This window comes from Ursus americanus, chromosome 13 (genome assembly GCF_024610735.1).
Source record: "Ursus americanus isolate L20-20 chromosome 13, mUrsAme1.1.p, whole genome shotgun sequence".
In the NCBI taxonomy this organism is placed as follows: Eukaryota; Metazoa; Chordata; class Mammalia; order Carnivora; family Ursidae; genus Ursus; species Ursus americanus.
Window position 1 is genome coordinate 17,736,031 of NC_142139.1, and position 6,688 is coordinate 17,742,718.

Genomic DNA, 6,688 nt, shown 5'->3' on the forward strand with positions numbered 1-6,688 from the left:
AATAAAAATGAAAAAATGCAATAAATGTAAATAAAATGGAAAACAGAATAATATGGAATGGAAATACGGGATAAATGGAATAAATATCTGTTGAAATTATTTTCTGTATTTTTTTCTATAGTTTATGCTTTAGAATATAATTTAACTTTTAAAGAATAGTAACAAATTCTGGATTTTTTGTTGTGCCATACACAGGACTAGATTCTTTTTTTTTTTTCTTTTTAATTTTATTTATTTGAGAGACAGAGAGAGCACAAGCAGGGTGGGGAGATGCAGAGGGAGAGGAAGAAACAGACTTCCTGCTGAGCAGGAAGACAGATGACAGGAGACCGCCTGTATCCCAGGACCCTGGGATCATGAGCTGAGCTGAAGGCAGATGCTTAAATGACTGAGCCACCCAAATGCCCGTCTTAGTGCCAACTACTATATGTCGTTTAAATAAAAATAAGCTAAAATGGGAATTGATAAAGTAGCTAATGGTATCATTATGAAAAAAAATTTAAGTATGTGTTGAGTAATGATAGCTAGATATAGTCATTTTAAAAAGTAGCTAGAGCCCTCAAGTGCCACCTTCCCTACTCTTCCTCAGTGCTGCCTGCAGAGGTGGCAGCCATCTGTTACTGGGCATCATGGATGCCCTCAGACCTCTGGTGAAGCCCAAGATCATTAAAAAGAGGACCAGGAAGTTCATCCAGCACCAGTCAGACCAATATGTCAAAATTAAGTGCAATTGGAGGAAATCCAGAGGCATTGACAATAGGGTGTGCAGAAGATTCAAGGGCCAGATCTTGATGCCCAACATTGGTTACAGGAGCTGCAAGAAAACAAAGCACATGTCCAGTGGCTTCCAGAAGTTGCTTGTCCACAACATCAAGGAGCTGAGGTGCTGCTGATATGCAACAAATCTCACTGTGCAGACACTGCTCACAATGTCTCCTCCAAGAACCACAAAGCCATTGTGGAAAGAGCAGCCCAGCTGGTCATCAGAGTCACCAATCCCAATGCCAGGCTGCACAGCGAAGAAAATGAATAGACAGCTTGTGTGCACGTCACGTTTGTGTTAATAAAACCATAAAACTATAAAAAAATAAAAATTAAAAATTAAAACATTAGAAGTATCCAAAAAGTGTCAATTGCTCCTTCTATGTTATGAAGGAGGGAATGTTCTACTGAAAACTATAATGATAGATTCTTTGCTTTATCTTATTCAACAAAATTTAGATGAGTTTGTAGTTGAAATTGTCACTAAACTTGGAGATGATCCATGTAATAAAGGCTAACATTTTTATTGCTCCCTCTATGCCAGGTGCTACACTTCACTTCAGTTGATCTCTTATTAGACTTATTATGTTGCATTACATGTGGGGAAACTGAATCTCAGCTAGGTTAATTGGGCTACCCAACCTCATACAACCAGTAAGTGGCAAAGTTGAGGGCAGAATCCTGTTTGACTAGACCCCACAGAACATGCTTGTAACCACTACTCCAGGATGCTTCTTATGGAAGGTAATAGCTCTCCCTGAAAGCAGAGGCTGAGAAAGAAAGTAGAAGCAAAAGGGGTATCTGGGTGGCTCAGTCATTTAAGTGTCTGCCTTCAGCTCAAGTCATGACCTCAGGGTCCTGGGATAGAGCCCTTCATCAGGCTCCCTGATCAGTAGGGTGTCTGCTTCTGCTTCACCCTCTCCCTCTGCCCTTCCCTCCACTTGTGCTCTCGCTCTCTCTCTCAAATAAATAAAATCTTTAAAAAAAAGAAGGAAGTAAAGGAAGAAAAGGAAGGAAGGAAGGAAGGAAGGAAGGAAGGAAGGAAGGAAGGAAGGAAGGAAGAAAGAAAGAAAGAAAGAAAGAAAGAAAGAAAGAAAGAAAGAAAGAAAGAAAGGGGATTCAATTGTTCCATAGTCTATAAAGCATATCGAGTCAGGAAACCTGAGTTCAACCCTGGCTCCATCAATAACAAAGTATGATTTTGGTTCACTTAGATTTTCAAGTTCTAAAAAATGGGATGATGGCATTAAATAAGGTCAATTAAATATTCTCTAATATTCCCTGGCTCCATAGTTACATGAATTATTGTTTTCAAAAAATTAGTGCAGGGGCACCTGGCTGGCTCAGTCAAGTGGAGCCTTTAACTCCTGATCTTGGGGTTGTAAGTTCAAACCCTATGCTGGGTGTAGAGATTACTTAAAATTAAAATCTTAAAAAAAATAATAAAAAGTTATGTTCAATACCTAATAAAGTGACCTATATTGGCAAAAGAAATCTGAATGTTTAGATAATCACATGTTTAATATGAGTCAATTGGCTATAAACTGGTTGCTCAAAACCAATGAATCTTTAAAATTCATGAATATTCGGAGTATATCTAAAAAACAAGAAGTGATGGTCCCACTGAATTGTGCATGGCTCAGACAGTACTTTCAGTGTCCATTAAATTCTGGACCTAAGAAAATTGGTGATCTATAATTTGTTGAGTTGAAATTTCAGAAGCCAAGTCGGGATATAGGATTCGGGTGGGACTGGTCCAAAACTCTGAAAGGGTGATGATTAATTTTATGGGTTGACCTGATTGGGCCACAGGGTGCCCAGATATTTGACTAAACTATATTTAACTATTTCTGGTGTGTCTGTGAAGGTATGTCCAGATGAGATTAGCATTTGAATTGGTAGACTATATAAAGCAGATTGCCCTCCCAATGTGGATGGGCCTCATCTAATTTATTGACGACCTAAGTAGAATGAAAAGCAGAAAAAAGGGGAATTTGTCTCTCTGTCTTCCTGCTTGATCTGGGTCATCAGTCTTGCTCTTCTCCTGCCCTAGGGCTGAGACTTATACCATCAGCTCCCCTGTTCTCAGGCCTTTAGACCTGGACTGGAACTAATCACCAGTTCCCTGGATCTTCACCTAACAGACATCAGACTGTGGGACTTCCCAGCCTCCATAAACACATGAGCCAATTCCTCATAGTAAATCTCCTAAATAGATAGACAATAGATAGATGATAGATAGATAGATAGATAGATAGATAGATAGATAGATAGATAGATAGAGAAGATACACATATTTCCTATAGGTTCTGTTTCCCAGAAGATCCCTGACTAATATGGAAGATGGTCGGTAAAGTAGAACTATACATTAAATCTGGTATCCAAAAAAGGTTTCATCCACGTGGACCAAGACTTTACATCAGTCTTCTCTTTCGCACCAGAGCCATGCGTGGAACAGTGCACACATGGAAGACTCAATAATTCAAAATGTGAAAGGAAGGAAAGTGGAAAGGAAAGGACAGGAAAAGGGAGGGGAGGTGGAGAAGAGGCAAAAAGGGAGGAGCTAAAATGAACAATGAAGAATATATTGCCTAGGGAATAAAAGAAAAGAAAATAGGAAAAAAGGAACAGAACAAGAGGTTAGTAGGTTTGGCAAACAGCTTGGCACATACAGTATGCTTTGGCTCCAGAACAATACAGGCTGGAGAGAGCACCTCGCCTGAAGAGAAATGCTGAGGGAGGGCAGGCGGTCTGAGGGAAAGGAGACTTTTTCCATGACATAGGGGTTATAGATCTGTTTTTCTAATAGCAAACTTAATTGCCAAGAAAAGAAAATATTCTTTATATGTAAGAGATAGACAAAGACACAAAGTTGCATGTTCTTCTTTAAAAATATCTCAGGGACACCATTGGATTAGGAGAATGGGACAGGCTTCTCGGAATTGTTTCTTCCTTTTGAAAAAAAAAATATTGACAGTACTTATGCTACCCTGTGTGGTCTGACACACGGAACAGCCTGGCATTTGTTAGCACTTGCATTGGGCAAGTGGGTAGCGTCACTCAGTGTAGTTACCCTAAGGCTGAGCCCAGATGGTGTTCTCGGAGAAGAGCTCAGCAGGAGCTTCACAAAGTGCGGGTTTATTGCCTCTCCTTGGGTCAAGAAAAACCTTGAAAGGTCCTCCACGGACTGTAGCTTCTCTAACTCTCCAATCACATCACTTCCCACCCCCACCCCCCATTGCTTCCATTTTCCTGCAAATAAATCTGCTCCAGTTACCACACACTCAGTCTTTCTCCAAGACTCCTATCTGGAAAGCCTTCTCTCTCTGTCTCTCTCAAGCCACATCATCCCCCTTTGTAAAGCTTCATTCAGTATCTGTCTTCGCTGGGAGAGTGTGCTGACTTATTCCACAAGAACTAGATCGCTCATAAAATGTTTGTTCACTGCTGCACCACGAATGGGCAGTCTGGATGACGTTCTTTTGTCATTTTGGGTTTGGTTTTTTTTCTTTTTCTTTTTCTTTTTTTTTAAGATTTTATTTATTTATTTGACAGAGAGAGAGACAGGCAGTGAGAGAGGGAACACAAGCCGGGGGAGTGGGAGAGGAAGAAGCAGGCTCTTAGCGGAGGAGCCTGATGCGGGGCTCGATCCCAGAATGCTGGGATCACGCCCTGAGCCAAAGGCAAACGCCTAACGACTGTGCCACCCACGCGCCCCCCTTTTTTCATTTTGGATACATCACATTGAATTGTTTTTGTCTCTCTGTGCTTTTCTTAGGCATAATCTCATAAGAGAAGGAATAAATCTTATGCTTTCTTTCTATCTCTTCTGTTTCCTTTATCACTATCCCAACACACACACACACACACACACACACACACACACACACACACTTTGTCTAGTTTAGTAATTTTATTCAGGGAGAATGAATAAATAGGTACACAAGATTTTACTAATTCCCCCATTGCTTTCTATACCTGAGATTGTGTTCACCTCAATATAAAATTACTCTCCACTATCAAGAGGATGTTGAAGGAATATGCCGTTTGATATGCTTACATGAATTTAAAAAGCATATTGGGAAAATAAGGGCCACTACTTTGTTTATTTCTCAGGAAACTGGATACCTCCTATATAAGAGTAACAAAATCATATACCTCACATAGACACCAAAAGATGTATTTTGCCTTCTCCTGAAAGTACCTAATGAGAATTGTCCCCATGTGGTCATGTCATCTCAAACTCTTATTAGTGGATTGGAGACTCTAGTTGTTACTGCACACAGAGTGGTTAATATCACATGAAATGGGTAAAGCAAGTAAGTTTTCTCTAAGTTCATTGTCTAAAATGGAAAAGTTTTAAAAATAGTTTAGGGAGCATTTCTACATCATGGGCATTTTCAAAGGGTTAACTCCTTCAATAAGTGATAAATGGGGTCTAAAATCAGGAAAATGTCCCACATTCATACAGATGTTAAGTATAGGAATTGAGTTTCAAATCTGTTCTTTGTACACCACGCCCAGATCTCATCATAATATTCACAGATGTTTCAAAAGAAAACAGAAATATATTTTCATGACACAACCTAAACATTACGCTGTAGATTTTGTGGCTTAAACAAGGATGTGATAAGATGATTAGAGAGGAGCTGTATACGGGTAGGCTGACATTTAAAAAAAAAAAAATCCAGAAGATAAAAAAGTCAAACATAGAAAAAGAAAAAAGCAAAACAAAACAAAACAACTAAGTCAGAAAGACCCAAACTTGGAAGAGAAATTAGAATGGTTTTTCACATCAGTCGAAAAGGTGATGCCATCTGTCCCATTTTAGGAGATGAGTACAGAGGATTAAAACCAAAGAAACTTCTCTCCTACTGCAGTCTGTCCATTCCTGCCAGACCCCCACACCTGTTTCTGTCACCACTGGCCAGCACTGGTCCAGTTGGCTGCCCCTGAAGATTGTTGATAAGCACTACAGACGGTCCCCACTTACGATGGTTCAACTTGTGACTTTTCACCTTTATGATGGTGCAAAAGTGATACAGATTCAGTAAAACCAATCTTCAAATTGAGAAGTTTGAGTTTCCTTGAGCTAGCGGAGTGTGGTGGGACACTGTTGTCATGCTGGGAAGCCGCAGTGATCATGAGGGGAAACAACCAGTACACTCACCACCATTGTGTGCCGACACGACCATCTCATTTTTCAGTTTCAATACAGTATTTTATAAATTACATTAGATATTCAACTCTGTATTATAAAATAGGCTTTGTGTTAGATGATTTTGCCCAACTGTGGGCTAATCTAACTGTTCTCAGCATGTTCAAAGTAGGGTAGGCTAAGCTACGATGCTCCATGGATTAGATGTGTTAAATGCATTTTTAACTTGTGATGTTTTCAACTTATTATGGGTTTATTGGGGCATAAATCCAGGAAGATCTGTACTTGGTAAACTTACATCCTTTGCCCTAAAGAGATGGCAGGGATAACTCCCAGAGTGTTTCCAGATTTCTCACCTCCTCTAGAGCCTTGATAAACTGTGTCTCATGGTATTGTTAGATTTTCTCTTGTCTTCACTGGGAACTCAGTGCAAATATTCTTCGCAGAGAGTGTCTTAGAGAAGATGAAACCCAGGAACATGGTTGGGAGGGGTGTGGGCAGACAGGGGTGGACAAGGATCCTACACTCTGATCGTACACATGGATAATTTTCAACATTTGAAGTAGTAGAAGTTCTGTAGGAACAATCAATCTTTCCTCTATTTTTCTGAGAAATCTTGGTTCCAAATTTGGGCACTCCAGTCAGCAAAATGAAGGCCTGCGGTTAAATGGACCCAAATCCCTCTGAAAATAGTTTACTAACTGTTGATACTAGACCATAACTGTTGGGGGAAAGAAGGCTGGGAGGACCTCTTTCCTCTGTCAATCT

At 40.0% G+C, this 6,688-nt stretch overlaps 1 pseudogene; it reads left to right on the forward strand.

Annotated features, from left to right (window-relative positions):
• Positions 1-613: 613 nt before the first annotated feature.
• On the forward strand, positions 614-1,033 carry LOC123793110 (putative large ribosomal subunit protein eL32' pseudogene; annotated as a pseudogene).
• The last annotated feature ends 5,655 nt before the right edge of the window (positions 1,034-6,688 follow it).